We start from the raw sequence: 19,132 nt of genomic DNA on the forward strand, positions 1-19,132 counted from the left end.
TATATTCTTACGAAATCTGCTGAAATTCCGTACAAAAATATGTGATAACAAACATAATTCTGGTCAGTAAAAGTTGTTGTTAGACTTTATTTCATGCCATATCATGAAACAAATGCACATAACATATACATGTATTGCATTTTAAATACGGGTGCAAAAGTATTATTCAAAATGAAAATTGCACTGATTTGAATGTCAAGCTAAACATACACGTATTTCTAAACATCCGTATAAAAATACACCAAACATTTAAAGAACTTGTTTCAACTAGATAGTAATATATACATGAAATAATATTTTTTTAACATTTTTTTCTTATATCATTATTTGAATGGGTCAAACTTGTTTGTCTCGTTCATTTGCTAATAAGACTCGTAGAATTTTTCGTAGAATTAATGCCTGTGAAAATGTGAAATTACCAAGGAGGAGTGGATTTAGGAGCAATATATCAACATTGACAAAGAGATGACCACTGGCTACTCTAAGAAGGCCTACACCACCATCAAGACCCTCACAAAGACCAGTCAGCTCATGGCCAGTGTTATAGCAGACGCTAGCGGTTATCCCCTGGCCGAGTGTGACGCAGTCTTTAACAGGTGGACCAAATACTTAAGCGATCTGTACAACTACCCGCTTCAACAAGACCACAGTCTCCTTCAGAACGATCCTAGACCAGAAGTCAACAACGAACGTATGTCCATACTAAAGGCGGAGGTGAAGGTTGCAGTGCAAAGTCTGAAGGCAGGAAAATCTCTAGGAGTGGACAACGTCCCTTCCGAGCTGATAAAGTAAGGAGGAGAGGCAACGACTGCATCAATGATATTGCTAGGCCGTTACCCCACCAGTTGTTATTATATTGCGCGATTTTAATAAAACTCGTTTTTGATTAAATATCATAATTACAGTAAGAATTTATATCTCACCTCCTACAAGAATGACCTAATTCGATTGGCTCAGAGCGGTCACGTGCCAATGGAGTATTTTCCATACATCCCGGGTAATTTCCATGCTACCCGAGTAATCGAGTAGTCGGTTGAGATATAATCGTTACACCGTTAGTAACTCACGGTGTATGGGATATACACCCTCAGTAATTAAACACCATACTCGAGCTTAACATTACATATTAAAGATAAATATCATAGTTATTGATTTAAATTAATGTCTATTGCTCAACTAACGGTTTTGTCATTGTATTTGTATAATATTGTTGTTGACGCTTGCAACTCATTCATTCATTAAATCCGCCATTTCATATTATGTTCATTGGTAGATATTTTTACTTTAACGGTCGTCACGTGTAATTGACGTCACGGCCGAAAAAGTATAAATAGCGGATTCGAAAATAAACAAGTTTCAGTTTGGAATATTGATTTGAAAAGTAAACATCCGGACAATATAACTTATTAAACATTATTATTAAACAAGAAACAGATTATTATACACTAAATACAGAATAAGATGCAGGTACGGATATTTTATTATTGATTGTATATGATATTTATGGATATATTCTTTTGTTATAATGAAAATAATAATGAAACTGAAAGTAAAAGTAGAAACTTTGAATTAACTCTTTGTTTTGTTATACGGCATAACAATATTGTTATACCAAAATATATGGCAGGAAGGGAAGTGGCCGAAGGATTGTGAACCAAGTATCGAGTCAGCCACCTACTTAAAAAGGCAACCTCCCGCTTTATGGGAATAACCGCACCATAAGCCTCATCAGCAATCCTAGCAAAGTCATGCTTTGCATCATCCCGAATCGACTGAAATGTAAGGCTGAGGAACTGCTTGAGGAAGAGCAGGCTGGATTTAGAGCTGGACTGAACACAGTGAAACAACTCTAGAAATGCATAAACAAACACCTGCACCACCAAAGTGAGCTCTTCCACATTGTTATCTTTTCGGTAATAAAGTAATGACAAGTTTGTTGAGCTCTTAAATAATGAATCAATGAAGTAAGGATTGCGATCATCAATACCACCTACTTTAAAACTATGACTAATTAAATATTATATAATCAACCCCCCAAAATACACTTATTAAGACATCATTCTATGTACGTAACCAATTAATTTATGTGACAAAGCAGTCAGGTCTTTCTTTAAATTTTCCAAAATAGTGTCGGTAAAAAGAAATAAAACACAATATTGTAGAAAAGGCACTATTGATAATACATAAGGCATTTAAAAGTACATTTGTATGCATATGTGCCCACATACACTTACTCTATGCCTCTACAAAGCAAAGGAATTGCAACAAAATGGCTGGACATTAGGTTGTTTGTCACCAAAAAGAATTATAAAGTCACTGGTCTTCTCCAGACATGGTCATTAAAAACGCAAATTTCTCCACAAGAAATAGTTTTCTGGAGAAACACTGCTGAGAGGTTATGGCAGACATGTGTAAGTTTGTATAAATCCTTTAATTATTGTAGTGGCTTGCAAAAAAAAGCAGTTTTCACCCCTAAATGCCTGAACATGGCCCATTTTACCCGATCTTCTACTTCAGAGAGCCACATTTAGCTCATTTTTTAAGAAAATTTGTCAGGATTTTTTTTACATGTAGGCCGATAACTTTGTTTTTAATGTAAATACAAAGTTGTTTCAAATTGGACTTTTACTTACCCTATGTTAGTTCATGCTAAAATAACGAGCACTGCTCCAATAGAGTTACACTGGTCACAAGGTATCGGGTTTCCTGGGGTGAGTGGATGATAAGTGAGAAATTCAAGCCATAAGGTGTAAGCTGCTCCTTTGGACCTTTTTGGATCTTTATTAGCTCGGCTGTTTTCGGAGAAAACCCGAGGTATTGCCATAGCCAGCTCGTCGTGTCCTTGTCCGTCTTCGTGTCGTCCGCGTCGTGCTAAAACCTTAACATTTAAAGGTTTTTAACATTGGCTCTAAAATTAAAGTGCTTCTACCTACAACTTTGAAACTTCACATGTAGCTGCACCTTGATGGGTTCTACACGCCACACCCATTTTTGGGTCTTTAGGTCAAAGGTCAAGGTCATTGTGACCTCTCAAAACAAATCTGACAAGCTTTCGCAGCCGACGTGGCACCCGTTATGTGGTGCTCTTGTTTTTATAATGCAATAATAGTGAGACAATTCAGAAAGCTGCGTTCTCCGGGAATCAAATGGACAAATTGTTAATCAGAAACGGTTCAGAGCTGAAAACACTTTTCACTTTCTATTCACAGTTCAATAGAAACTGGGCCGTAGAGGAGTGTGATCTAGGAGCCGTCGTTATGATTGGTCTGGCAATCATGTATGTACCTGGCAATCTGGTGATGTGTTACTTTATTTTGAAGTCTAAGACAGCGAGAACCGTAACCAACGTCTTAGTATGTAACTTGGCATTTACGGACGTGGTATTTTGTGTATCAGCACCGTTTGTTGCTTCCGTCAGAGTGCGCGGAACCTGGACGATAGGGGGCGGTATGTGCAGTACGCTCATGAGTTGGACGTTGACGGCAATTAGTATTGACCGCTATATGCATATCAAAGTCGGAATTTCTTCAAGCATAAAACTCAGAACTTTGCATTTGGTTTGAATTTGCTCTTTAATATGGATAGCAAGCTTGCTTTTCTTTCTTCCATTCGACATTTACTTCGAAGTTAAAGAAGGCGTGACCGGAAACCAGCATATCGCCCAGTTGTGTAAGTTAGACTGACCCGAATTGCTCTCTGCTGTTTCATTAGTGTTTTTCCAGGCCGTTTTAGCGTGGCGAATCGCCATGCCCCTTTTTGTAGCGCCACGCTGCCCCTTTCAAAGCCATTTAGCGCCACGCTGCCCTTTCCAAAGGCCGCCGCCCTGCCCTTTCACGAGCACCCGCTGTATTCGGCCCTTATTGCCCCTTGACCAAATTGACCAGTCGCCAAATAATCGATCGTTCCGCCCACATAGTCACGTGGTGTAGTGATTAGAAAACTCCGACAAGCAGATCGCAATTGACCAGTCGCCAACTCCGCCCACATTTTGTCGATCAGCCAATCAGATATCGATTTTTTCACACACCCCTCAGCAACGCTTATCTGGCCGCCATTTTGTCCGACAAACAAAGCGTGTTGTACATATGGAATGGACGCAATTTTTAAGAGTTTACACAAATTTTATATCAAATGCATGATCATTACTGTTCGATCATTATTCAAAATTGTAGGTGCTATACATACTTTATAAAAGGTTATTATTTTATCTTTATTTCTTGAACATATGAACGAGTAATGAGAAAACAAACACAATAAATAGTTTAACCACACCAGGTGTGTGTTCTATAAAACGTGTTATACCGTTTGATGCACAATATTATAAAGCAGTTTGGGCAACATAATAATTGCCACACGTGCTTATTAATCTCAGCGTAATTGTCGATGATTAATAAATAACAGTATGTTGCGTGGATCTCAGAATGAAGGAACATTAAGGCATTGTTAGGTACTGTACACAAGAAAAGGAAACTATTTAATTACTTAAATGATTTCCAATTATATATTTATTTTCTGTGGATCATAAACAAGGGAAATCATTATAAATTGTTAACTTAAATATTGTTTTAACTAAAGTAAAAACAACAAAAAGGTGATTTCAACGCGGCTTAGCCAGCTTAAAGCGACTTCAAGTGTAAAATGTACGGCTTATATTACAACAAAAACATTTCTAATACAACATATATTGATACGGGGAGAAATGTGAAAATTACAATTAACATATAAGGGCCATCTTTTTATAAATAAGCAAATGCAAATGTAACAGGTTCGCATTAAACATAAATGTAATAAAATGCATATTAGACTATCTGTTAATGAAACCACGAAATCAGGCCTGTAATAAATTATGGTTACAATAAAAATTTAATTTATATCTAAATAAAAAAAAATCGGTGTCTTTTTAAAAATAACACAATAAAACAAAGATCTAAACATTTTTAATAAACAAAAAACCCATCATGATATGGATATGTCATTTGAATTTAATAAAAAAAAATCAAAATTATATATGAATAGCCACCGGGTTCATTGTCAGACGGTTGAATACAAGTTCAAAATCAATATGAAATAAATGCTCATTTTTACAACGGATTTTTCATCACCTCCCTATATAATATGTATAAGAAACGTTTCTGATAGTCTGTCTGCCGTTAACTCATTTATTTTGATTACGCCATTTCTCTCTAAAGTTTTTATGATTGTATTAACGTTTTACAAAGCAGTTTAGTTTAGTGTGCGGCTTTAAAGGGGCCTTTTCACAGATTTTGGCATTTTTTAACTTATTCATTAAATGCTTTATATCGATAAATGTAAACATTGGATCGTAAAAGCTCCAGTAAAAAATCAAGAATAAAATTAAAAAAAGGAAAAAAAGATTGCCCAGACCAGGTTTCGAACCAGTGACCCCTGGAGTCCTGCCAGAGTCCTGAAGTAAAAACGCTTTAGCCTACTGAGCTATTCCGCCGAGTATACACAGTTTAAGTATTTTATACCTTATATAAGCAATCTTCGTAGTTTCACAAAATTTAACGACAAAAACAGAACTCTCCAAATTATTCAATCGTTTCGCGTTGCAACGCTTTATAATTTTTAGGTTTTAAAATCGTCAAAAGATGCATATAATGGCTATATTAGACCATGGTAAATGTTCAGTATTACTGTTTCCTCACAAATATCATAACTAAAACGAAAATTTGCAAATCTGAAACAAATTTTTTCAATTTTGTCAATTTACCAAAGCGTGAAAAGATCCCTTTAATAATTTATTTTATAGAAAAGAGCATAATACATCATTACAAATATAGAATCTCCCTCGCGTAATCCGCTATAATTGCGATCTGCTTGTCGGAGTTTTCTAATCACTAGGCCACGTGACTATGTGGGCGGAGCGATAGATAATTTGGCGACTGGTCAATTATAGCGGATTACGTGAGGGAAATTCTATGGTTTACTCCCGATTGTCCCACATTTTTATTTTAAGAGTAAAATATCGATAACGGAAAATACAGGTAAGTCGCATATCTGGGGCTCGAAAAGGGGTATTTATTTCGTGTATTTATTTGATTAAATTAACAAAACATAAACACAAAAGTGTTTCTCGATAAATATTTTATTTTTATTTTCTTCCAATAGAGGGAATATAGACACACTTTATTAACATTTTATATTTAATCACCAATCGATTTAATACCTATAAAAATGAAATATGAATGTATTAAAAAATCAAACAATCTCAGGTAATTTGTTTATTTAACATTCTCCATTTAATCTTAATATTTCGATTCAAAGCATCAATCATTCAATCCGTTATTTAATCTCCCCTCTGAATAAAGATTCTGTATACTTTAATTCGAATGGCATACTAACACTACTTAGTTATAAGTAACACTGTTATAATTTCAATGAGTATACAAGTATACATATTAAAATACAAATCTGAATCCGTCAAGCAAAATGCTCATCCCTTCGTGTTTATTAGTAAATAAATAACGTGGAATTTTGAAAAAAGTGAAGTTAGGTTAATTTATTGATAACGCATGGATATATATTAATGCATGTTTGAGATGTTCAACTGTTATTTAATTATATAAAATAACAGTTTTTATTTATCTTATTTTTTTTAATTTAAATTGTATTTATGTTACAGCAGACAAACAATAGATAATTATCGTTTTATACTTTGATCGTAGTTTATCATAATAAATCCTAGACATGATATTTTTTACACTTGTATTACCCATCTTACGCCTCTTCACACCTATTTGTAATTTCTAAATGTGGGACAATCGTAATGATGTATTATGCTCTTTTCTATAACATAAATTATTAAAGCCGCACACTAAACTAAACTGCTTTGTAAAACGTTAATACAATCATAAATACTTTAGAGAGAAATGGCATAATCAAAATAAATGAGTTAACGACAGACTGACTATCAGAAACGTTTCTTATACATATTATATAGGGAGTTGATGAAAAATCCGTTGTAAAAATGAGCATTTATTTCATATTGATTTTGAACTTGTATTCAACCGTCTGACAGTGAACCCGGTGGCTATTCATATATAATTTTGAAAATATTTTTATTAAATGCAAATGACATATCCATATGATGATGGGTTTTTTGTTTATTAAAAATGTTTAGATCTTTGTTTTATTGTGTTATCTTTAAAAAGACACCGGTTTTTTTAATTTAGATATAAATTAAATTTTGATTGTAACCATAATTTAATACAGGCATAATTTCGTGGTTTCATTAACAGATAGTCTAATATGCATTTTATTTCATTTATGTTTAATGCGAACCTGTTACATTTCACTATCAAAAAATGAAATGTTGGTATTACGGTGCTGTTCACGAACATTCGAATTGAATACATTTAGCATATTATGCATTTGCTGATTTATAACAAGATGGCCCTTATATGTTAATTGCAATTTTCACATTTCTCCCCGTATCAATATATGTTGTATTAGAAATGTTGTTGTTGTATTATAAGCCGTACATTTTACACTTGAAGTCGCTTTAATTAAAGCTGGCTAAGCCGCGTTGAAATCACCTTTTTGTTGTTTTTACTTTAGTTAAAACAATATTTAAGTTAACAATTGATAATAATTTCCCTTGTTTATGACCCACAGAAAATAAATATATAATTGGAAATCATTTAAGTAATTAAATAGTTTTCTTTTCTTGTGTACAGTACCTAACAATGCCTTAATGTTCCTTCATTCTGAGATCCACGCAACATACTGTTATTTATTAATCATCGCCAATTACGCTGAGATTAATAAGCACGTGTGGCAATTATTATGTTGCCCAAACTGCTTAATAATATTGTGCATCAAACGGTATAACACGTTTTATAGAACACACACCTGGTGTGGTTAAACTCTTTATTGTGTTTGTTTTCTCATTACTCGTTCATATGTTCAAGAAATAAAGATAAAATAATAACCTTTTATAAAGTATGTATAGCACTTACAATTTTGAAAAATGATCGAACAGTAATGATCATGCATTTGATATAAAATCTGTGTCAACTCTTAAAAATTTTCGTCCATTCCATATGTACAACACGCTTTGTTTGTCGGACAAAATGGCGGCCAGATAAGCGTTGCTGAGGGTGTGTGTGAAAAATCGATATCTGATTGGCTGATCGAAAAATGTGGGCGGAGCGATCGATACTTTGGCGACTGGTCAATTGACATGACGCCTTATCAGTGATCGCTCCGCCCACTTAATCACGTGGCTCAGCGGGAAGAAAACCTAGACAAGCTAACACCAAAATGGCTTCTTTGCCTATAGACTGCATATAGATTTACGCGATATTCCGGATGATTTTATGGACTTGTTTAACACCATATTACACTTGTAAAGGGGTTGATGCCATTTAGTTATTCTGCAAATGCAAAAAATATACGATTAAAGAGAACATCAGCTATATATAACGAGTAAATCGGTACATTAAACACGCTCACAAACGCTTGCGCGCTTACCGAAATCGAACCCGTTATTACGTGTAATGGTGGTATTTGCAATAAATTAACACTTCACCGGTATTTACCCGTGTTATTAACAAAATTATTACCGAAACATGTGCCCCCCCTACCCGTGTATTTGACACGAAATAGCGCTTTATAACTGGGAATTCGGTGAAGTTTTACGCGCTTTCTGACGCCGGGTGGGTACCTCAATCCCACATGTTATTGCGTATAAAAGTGATATTAATCATATTAAACATTGCTTATGGGACATTTATCCATCACTATAATTTAAAGCGCAAAAACAACACAGTAAGTTTGGACATTGTCTGATATAAAATTAGCGTTGTACGAAATGGAATACGGTCAGGCTATTATAAATTAATAAGGATACCAATATCAGACGCTCGCGCAGGTACCGACTTCCCCGAAGTAACTGCATTTATTGGTTAACTAATATCAGTAATAATAACTTTTTTACAATAGCATTTATCGATACGTCTTTATTAAAATAATAACAAAATGGTTTTCACTTGTTTCTGACACACACAGAAACGCGATTGTTAACGGGGATTTCGTAAAGTTACACGAATTGGGTACCAAAATTCTCAATTATTTTACATGCACACGTGACATAATACATACTTAATAATGCTTAGTTATTGCTTATATGACATTTCAAGTTTGTGAAATGAATTAATGTTCTATAAAGGGGATCTCGGTAATTCTTGAAGCTTCCACTCGCTCTTGTCAAGACCGCATTGCCGCGTTGGAAATGGTATAAATTTAATTCATCTAACTTATCTTTCTGGATACCAAATGTCAGAGTTGCATTAACCCTTTTTACACCGTTTTGCCATATTTCATTTCCGTTTTTTAATCCGAACAAAATAAACGAAACTCGTTTAAAAAATGAGATCTAGGCATTCGAGCTCCTAGTGTGGATTAAAAGCGTTTATTTGTGACACCACATGAGTGCAAATGTGTAGATACCGTTAATAAGATAATATCACATGTCACCTTCAAATAACATGTATGATGTCAATTAAGTGCATTACTATCAGAGTAATACAACACAGCATGAGTTAGGCTTCATGCTGGGTTTTATTTCTCTTTAAGTAATGCAGATGAACCTCGCTTCTGACCTAGTATTGATAAAACTATTTAAAAAAAAAGTTAAATATTATGTGATAATCAGATCGATAACATAAACTATTTAAATCTGCTAGTATATCCGATAAAAATATATTATAATTGTCTTTGACAGTGTTGACGTTCAGTTGTTCGTGGTGACGACCGCATGTATTTATACATCTCTAACACTTCTCAAGATCTCTTTCGGCTTTGGAAACGATATAAATTAAATGTCACCAACTAATCTTTCAGGATATCGATTGTCCGAGTTACATAATCCCCATTGACACCTTTTAACCATTTTTAATCGTTTATTTTAAAGAGGAAAACAAAAGAAACTCGTTGGAATAAAAGTGAACCTAAACATGTAGCTTGTCTAGAAAATGGCGGACAGGTCGTTGCTAACGAGTGCGCCCGATTAATCGATCGCTGATTGGTGGATCAATTCTAGTAGGCGGAGCGATCATAGATAAGGCGTCATGTCAATTTCTAAGCCGAGTAGTATCAGATAATGGCCTCCGAGGCAGCGCGTTTGTGAATTAGTCATGCGTGAATAACCCCATGTCAGTATCAATCGATATGTTATACCACTTATTGGTCGGTAATGTGTACTCCTCCACGATAAAATCGTGGACTGTTATTTCGGAGTCTTTTGATGAAAAGCTCGATGTTATCATCGTGGCAATTGTGCATTTCATACATAATTCAGTTATACCAAAACATATATTTTTACCCATAATTACATTAAAAAACACAAACAAATTAATTATTTATCGATATCGTCTTTTAGATAATAAATTATTGAATTAATTACTGAAACGTATACTAATTAAACAAAATGCAAATCGCGTATTAGGCGTACGTATTAGACGATTTTACGTTGCTATGCGCACCTGTCGCTTAAATCATTTGACATTTTGACAACATGGCGGACATACATAATTAAATTGTGACTCGGCAAACATGGTAAATAACGTCGTAAACGATCGAATTAACAATGGAGATTATACATTCAGAAGGAATTAATGAAATGTCTGTGATAATCAACGATGCATTAAAATGTTTTGGATAGCAACAACATACCTATTTGTAATCTACACAGTGGGTGTATCACGATATTTCACGGAAACGAGTGCTTGCATATTGTTAGCGATCAGTTTACTCGCCATATTAAACATCTGACAAAATTATCGTTAGAAATGGGATAAGACAAACATGGTTTCATTTATATGTTAGTGGATCTGTGTATAATAAGATTCATATGCATATATTGCTTTATTATGTTTGTCGTGCTGTACAGTGTATTGAAACTGCATGGAACTTAAATGTGCATTGCAAGGTAAATATATTAATATATATCAAAGTAAGTTAAATGCATCGATAACTATATACCATTAAATGTGCTTGTTTATATTTTATGTTTTTCCACAACTGCCTCTGATGCGATTACATGTTTCGCCCTCATTCAGGTATTCACGGAACGTTTTTGCCCTTTTTTGCCAAAACTGCGCGCTAAAATGCCCTTTTTGAAAGTAATGCGCCATGCCCCTTTGCCCTCCTGGGAAAAACGCTATTCATCATACCCGTGAATCACAATCAGTTATTACAGAATATTCCAAATTTTCCGAAAATCCAGGCGAGCGGTCGGGAGTTTTTCAAGGAAACAACAAAAGGTTGTCCGGACACTTGTCCTTATTGTGTTAATCTTCATTGCGATGTGGATGCCACCAGAGGGGGTAATCACGTGATAATCAAGATGGCGACGTTCATGCTGATGCAGGTATGGTTCGCCGTTTTATACCCTTTATTACTTGTTTTTATTGTTTAAATGCCGCTCACTTCCCAGCCATATCAGCAAGAAAGTTACTATTATTTATTTAGTGTTGATATTCGCTCTTTATCTCGACTTTTCTCGCTGCGAAATGTCTTAGCGGGACTACCTATGTAAAGCTCCACTAACAAAATTTGCTGGGACTAAGGTCGAGATATAAAGCGAATTTTAATACGAAATAAATGATAATCACATGTTTACTGGCTGGAAAGGGAGCGTCAATTAAAAATTAAACAAAAGTAATAAAGGGTATAAAACGGCGAAAAGCGAAAAATAACCGTCTCGGCATGCACGTCGCCATTTTGACTATCACGTGATTACCCCCTCTCTCTGTGCCACTGTTCATCGTGACTGGATTGCGCCTGTTGAATACACAGGTGGTTAGCGCGTGGCTATGATATTAATTAGTAACAAGAACTATCTTTAAAAAAGATATACGGCGTTGATTGTGATTGGAGTTAATGAAAGGTAAAGAGTTCAATGAATGAGATCAAGGATAGCGAATGTCTTTTTCTGTGCAGTTCTTAGATGCATCACACGCAGTACGCGGAGTTTTCGCGGGTTATTTTACATTATTACATATTGCTGGTCATAAACCTATAGATATCAAACAGAAAAACAAAAGAGAATGGAAGTGAAATTAAAACATATGAGTCAACCGGCCACACGCGAAGTATCCGTACATATTTTAAATATTTATACGCACGTTCTTCGAACAAACCGATTTTAGTGGTTTGTCGGGCATTGCTATTTGATTCGATTATTAACAGTATCGAGAAACATCGCGCTCATACTTAATACATTAGTCAATATGGTGGAATAATTCTTGTTAAATTAAATTAAAACAAGGCTATTGTCAAGCAATATGAACCCTACCGGCTCCACCAATGTCAGACATTCCATCATTTTCAAAATATTTTTTTTGGTTGCCATAGCAACCACAATTTTTGACGTAGGAACAAAATGAAATGACGTGCATAATGTCCATATTGCCATTTATCCATGTTGCAAGTTTCATGAAAAAATATGAAGAACTTTCAAATTTATCGCAGGATCCAGAAAAGTGTGACAGACTGACAGACCGACGGACAGACGGACACACTATTTAGTACTAAATATGAGAACACAGCCTTTAAGTACAAACGTTCTCGCGCTGGCAATCATCTGAAAATAAAAGGTGCACGCACAAACTGTATTGATGTCGAGATTGAGTGTAAAACTGTTCTATCTATTAAGCCTTTTTATTAGAGATAAAATTGTTTCATGCTGAACACGCAGTAAAACAGTGTTACAAAGACGCGGACATGTTTCCAATGTTCTGGTCGTATTCTCAAATCAGCCCATGGGATAAATGAAGTGTATCGTAAACGATCGAATTAACGATAGAGATTATACATTCAGAAGGATTTAATAAAATGTCTGTGATAATCAACGATGCATAAAAATGTTTTAGATAGCAACAACATACCTATATGTAATCTACGCAGTGGGTGTATCACGATATTTCACGGAAACGAGTGCTTGCATATTGTTAGCGATCAGTTTACTCGCAATATTTAACATCTGACAAAATTATCGTTAGAAATGGGATAAGACAAACATGGTTTCATTTATATGTTAGTGGATCTGTGTATAATTAGATTCATATGCATATATTGCTTTATTATGTTTGTCGTGCTGTACAGTGTATTGAAACTGCATGGAACTTAATTGTGCATTGAAAGGTAAATATATTAATATAAATCAAAGTAAGTTAAATGCATCAATAACTATAAACCATTAAATGTGCTTGTTTATATTTTATGTTTTTCCACAACTGCCTCTGATGCGTTTACATGTTTCTCCCTCATTCAGGTATTCACGGAACGTTTTTGCCCTTTTTGCCAAAACTGCGCGCTTAAATGCCCTTTTTGAAAGTAATGCGCCATGCCCCTTTGCCCTCCTGGGAAAAACACTCTACATCATACCCGTGAATTACAATCAGTTATTACAGAATATTCCAAATTTTCCGAAAATCCAGGCGAGCGGTCGGGAGTTTTTCAAGAAAACAACAAAAGGTTGTCCGGACACTTGTCCTTATTGTGTTAATCTTCATTGCCATGTGGCTGCCACCAGAGGGGGTAATCACGTGATAATCAAGATGGCGACGTTCATGCTGATGCAGGTATGGTTCGCCGTTTTATACCCTTTATTACTTGTTTTTATTGTTTAAATGCCGCTCACTTCCCAGCCATATCAGCAAGAAAGTTACTATTATTTATTTAGTGTTGATATTCGCTCTTTATCTCGACTTTACTCGCTGCGAAATGTCTTAGCGGGACTACCTATGTAAAGCTCCACTAACAAAATTTGCTGGGACTAAGGTCGAGATATAAAGCGAATTTTAATACGAAATAAACGATAATCACATGTTTACTGGCTGGAAAGGGAGCGTCAATTAAAAATTAAACAAAAGTAATAAAGGGTATAAAACGGCGAAAAGCGAAAAATAACCGTCTCGGCATGCACGTCGCCATTTTGACTATCACGTGATTACCCCCTCTCTCTGTGCCACTGTTTATCGTGACTGGATTGCGCCTGTTGAATACACAGGTGGTTAGCGCGTGGCTATGATATTAATTAGTAACAAGAACTATCTTTAAAAAAGATATACGGCGTTGATTGTGGTTGGAGTTTATGAAAGGTAAAGAGTTCAATGAATGAGATCAAGGATAGCGAATGTCTTTTTCTGTGCAGTTCTTAGCTGCATCACACGCAGTACGGGATGTTACGCGGAGTTTTCGCGGGTTATTTTACATTATTACATATTGCTGGTCATAAACCTATAGATATCAAACAGAAAACCAAAAGAGAATGGAAGTGAAATTAAAACATATGAGTCAACCGGTCACACGCGAAGTATCCGTACATATTTTAAATATTTATACGCACGTTCTTCGAACAAACCTATTTTAGTGGTTTGTCGGGCATTGCTATTTGATTCGATTATTAACAGTATCGAGAAACATCGCGCTCATACTTAATACATTAGTCATTATGGTGGAATAATTCTTGTTAAATTATTTAAAACAAGGCTATTGTCAAGCTATATGAACCCTACCGGCTCCACCATTGTCAGAAATTCCACCATTTTCAAAATATTTTTTTGGTTGCCATAGCAACCACATTTTTTGACCTAGGAACAAAAAGAAAAGACTTGCATAATGTCCATATTGCCATTTATCCATGTTGCAAGTTTCATGAAAAAATATGAAGAACTTTCAACGTTATCGCAGGATCCAGAAAAGTGTGACAGACTGACGGACCGACGGACAGACGGACACAATATTTAGTACTAAATATGAGAACACAGCCTTTAAGTACAAACGTTCTCCCGTTGGCAATCATCTGAAAATAAAAGGTGCACGCACAAACTGTATTGATGTCGAGATTGAGTGTAAAACTGTTCTATCTATTAAGCCTTTTTATTAGAGATAAAATTGTTTCATGCTGAACACGCAGTAAAACAGTGTTACAAAGACGCGGACATGTTTCCAATGTTCTGGTCGTATGCTCAAATCAGCCCATGGGATAAATGAAGTGTATCGTAAACGATCGAATTAACGATGGAGATTATACATTCAGAAGGATTTAATGAAATGTCTGTGATAATCAACGATGCATAAAAATGTTTTAGATAGCAACAACATACCTATTTGTAATCTACGCAGTGGGTGTATCACGATATTTCACGGAAACGAGTGCTTGCATATTGTTAGCGATCAGTTTACTCGCAATATTAAACATCTGACAAAATTATCGTTAGAAATGGGATAAGACAAACATGGTTTCAATTATATGTTAGTGGATCTGTGTATAATTAGATTCATATGCATATATTGCTTTATTATGTTTGTCGTGCTGTACAGTGTATTGAAACTGCATGGAACTTAATTGTGCATTGCAAGGTAAATATATTAATATAAATCAAAGTAAGTTAAATGCATCAATAACTATATACCATTAAATGTGCTTGTTTATATTTTATGTTTTTCCACAACTGCCTCTGATGCGTTTACATGTTTCTCCCTCATTCAGGTATTCACGGAACGTTTTTGCCCTTTTTGCCAAAACTGCGCGCTAAAATGCCCTTTTTGAAAGTAATGCGCCATGCCCCTTTGCCCTCCTGGGAAAAACACTATTCATCATACCCGTGAATTACAATCAGTTATTACAGAATATTCCAAATTTTCCGAAAATCCAGGCGAGCGGTCGGGAGTTTTTCAAGAAAACAACAAAAGGTTGTCCGGACACTTGTCCTTATTGTGTTAATCTTCATTGCCATGTGGCTGCCACCAGAGGGGGTAATCACGTGATAATCAAGATGGCGACGTTCATGCTGATGCAGGTATGGTTCGCCGTTTTATACCCTTTATTACTTGTTTTTATTGTTTAAATGTCGCTCACTTCCCAGCCATATCAGCAAGAAAGTTACTATTATTTATTTAGTGTTGATATTCGCTCTTTATGTCGACTTTACTCGCTGCGAAATGTCTTAGCGGGACTACCTATGTAAAGCTCCACTAACAAAATTTGCTGGGACTAAGGTCGAGATATAAAGCGAATTTTAATACGAAATAAACGATAATCACATGTTTACTGGCTGGAAAGGGAGCGTCAATTAAAAATTAAACAAAAGTAATAAAGGGTATAAAACGGCGAAAAGCGAAAAATAACCGTCTCGGCATGCACGTCGCCATTTTGACTATCACGTGATTACCCCCTCTCTCTGTGCCACTGTTTATCGTGACTGGATTGCGCCTGTTGAATACACAGGTGGTTAGCGCGTGGCTATGATATTAATTAGTAACAAGAACTATCTTTAAAAAAGATATACGGCGTTGATTGTGGTTGGAGTTTATGAAAGGTAAAGAGTTCAATGAACGAGATCAAGGATAGCGAATGTCTTTTTCTGTGCAGTTCTTAGCCGCATCACACGCAGTACGGGATGTTACGCGGAGTTTTCGCGGGTTATTTTACATTATTACATATTGCTGGTCATAAACCTATAGATATCAAACAGAAAACCAAAAGAGAATGGAAGTGAAATTAAAACATATGAGTCAACCGGCCACACGCGAAGTATCCGTACATATTTTAAATATTTATACGCACGTTCTTCGAACAAACCTATTTTAGTGGTTTGTCGGGCATTGCTATTTGATTCGATTATTAACAGTATCGAGAAACATCGCGCTCATACTTAATACATTAGTCATTATGGTGGAATAATTCTTGTTAAACTATTTAAAACAAGGCTATTGTCAAGCAATATGAACCCTACCGGCTCCACCATTGTCAGAAATTCCACCATTTTCAAAATATGTTTTTGGTTGCCATAGCAAACACAGTTTTTGACCTAGGAACAAAAAGAAAAGACTTGCATAATGTCCATATTGCCATTTATCCATGTTGCAAGTTTCATGAAAAAATATGAAGAACTTTCAACGTTATCGCAGGATCCAGAAAAGTGTGACAGACCGACGGACCGACGGACAGACGGACACAATATTTAGTACTAAATATGAGAACACAGCCTTTAAGTACAAACGTTCTCCCGCTGGCAATCATCTGAAAATAAAAGGTGCACGCACAAACTGTATTGATGTCGAGATTGAGAGTAAAACTGTTCTATCTATTAAGCCTTTATTAGAGATAAAATTGTTTCATGCTGAACACGCAGTAAAACAGTGTTACAAAGACGCGGACATGTTTCCAATGTTCTGGTCGTATGCTCAAATCAGCCTATGGGATAAATGAAGTGTATTCATTCTGACCTTGTCGCGGGAAATTTTATTTGAATTTTATTGGACAGTTACAAAGGTCAGGTAAGGTGAAAAGCTGGCGTATACAGCTTTGCCGAAAAACATAAGTTTGAATAAAAAATAATCAACTATAACAAAAAATCTACTTCTCTGAATAACAAATTTACTATCAAATATACATATTTGCAGGAATTCAACAGTCCTATATTTCCCTGAGTGCATTTGAACAATATTTCAAAAGCGTTAATAATCCAAACATTTTTTTAACGCCTGATGAGGATGTTATCTACTTCTTGGAACGGTATGAGAGAAACGAGTTTAGTGTACTGCTTGATAAATTAAATAAGCCCATTTCAATAGAACTAATTAATAAAGCTATTAAGGAATTGAAATCTTATAGAAGTGGAGGATATTAATATGCATATTAATTGAGTTTGTTAAAACTTTTTTTCCATGGTAGAGACACCCTTTTGCAATATATACATACACTTTTTCACAAAATATTTGATAGTGATTATTTTCCAACTACCTTGTTAGAGGGTTTTGTTGTTCGTTTGCACAAGAAGGGTAGCTTAAATGACAAAATAACTAAAGAGGTATAACATTATTGGATACGTTAGGAAAACTGTTTACTCGCATTATAAACATTATACTCACACATTGGGCGGAACAGTATTATGTATACGTTGAAGCACATGCGGATTTTAGACAATATATGAGCCCTATTGATAATATTTTTGTACTGCATGGTCTTCTGACACACTTATTTAATCAAGGAAAACAGATTTATTGTGTATTTGTGGATTTTAGTAAAGCCTTTCATTTATGTAGTCCGAGAAAACCTTTGGAGCAAACTTATTGAACTAGGATTACGAAGCAACATTTTTAATATTGTAAAATCGATATACTCTTCTGTTAAATCTAGAGTAAAATATTGTAATCAATTAAGTGAAGATTTCGAATGTATACTAGGAGAATGCTTATCGCCGTTTCTGTTTTATATGTATTTAAATGATTTAAAATAAGTGCTCGCTGAAAGTGGCAGAAATGTATTAGATGTAGATAATTTCAAATGATTTCTTGTGTTGTATGCAGATGATATCATTCTTTTTGCAAATAACGCTGAGGAATTGCACTAAAATCTAAATGTATTTCATGACTATTGTAAACGCTGGAAGCTAGTAGTGAACAGCGATAAAACCAAAGTCATGATATTCAGAAAAGGGGGACGGTTGCCAAAAAAACATTTCGTTCCACTACAATGATATTGCAATTGAGATTGTTACTAAGTTTAATTACCTTGGTGTCGTATTCACACTGGTGGCTCGTTCTCTGATGCACAAAGCACATTAGCTGGCCATGCCTTGAAGGCTGTTTTCAAGATGAACAAATACCTATATAAATATACCGTCATTACGGTGAAATACAGGTTAGATTTGTTTGATAAACTTATATGACCTATTCTAAATTACGGAAGTGAATGTTGGTTTTTTTTCAAGGGCGATGCTGTAGAACGTATTCGTATGTAATTTTCTAAAAGCCTGCTGTCAGTGTTTTCATTATTATTTGGAACAACAGTTTTTTTTTAAAAATAAAGCAACAGATTAGGCCGGGGGTCTAGGGGGCAGCCTAGGCCCCCAGTGGGTCCAGGGCAACGCGCCGGTAGGGGGTTCAGGGGGGCGAAGCTCCCCTTGAAAAAAATGAATACGCAACTTTGGCTAATAGATATCAGTGCTCTGGCTGAAATTCTTGATTGGCAAAAAGGACATAAGCCAAGAGAAGAAAACAATATTATTTTCTTTTATTAAAATAAATTTTACCTGATGAGAACTTCACATTTTATTTACATCTCGCATGAGACTAGTCTCATGAGATGAGTCAC

The sequence above is a fragment of the Dreissena polymorpha genome, chromosome 8 (genome assembly GCF_020536995.1).
Source record: "Dreissena polymorpha isolate Duluth1 chromosome 8, UMN_Dpol_1.0, whole genome shotgun sequence".
NCBI lineage: Eukaryota > Metazoa > Mollusca > Bivalvia > Myida > Dreissenidae > Dreissena > Dreissena polymorpha.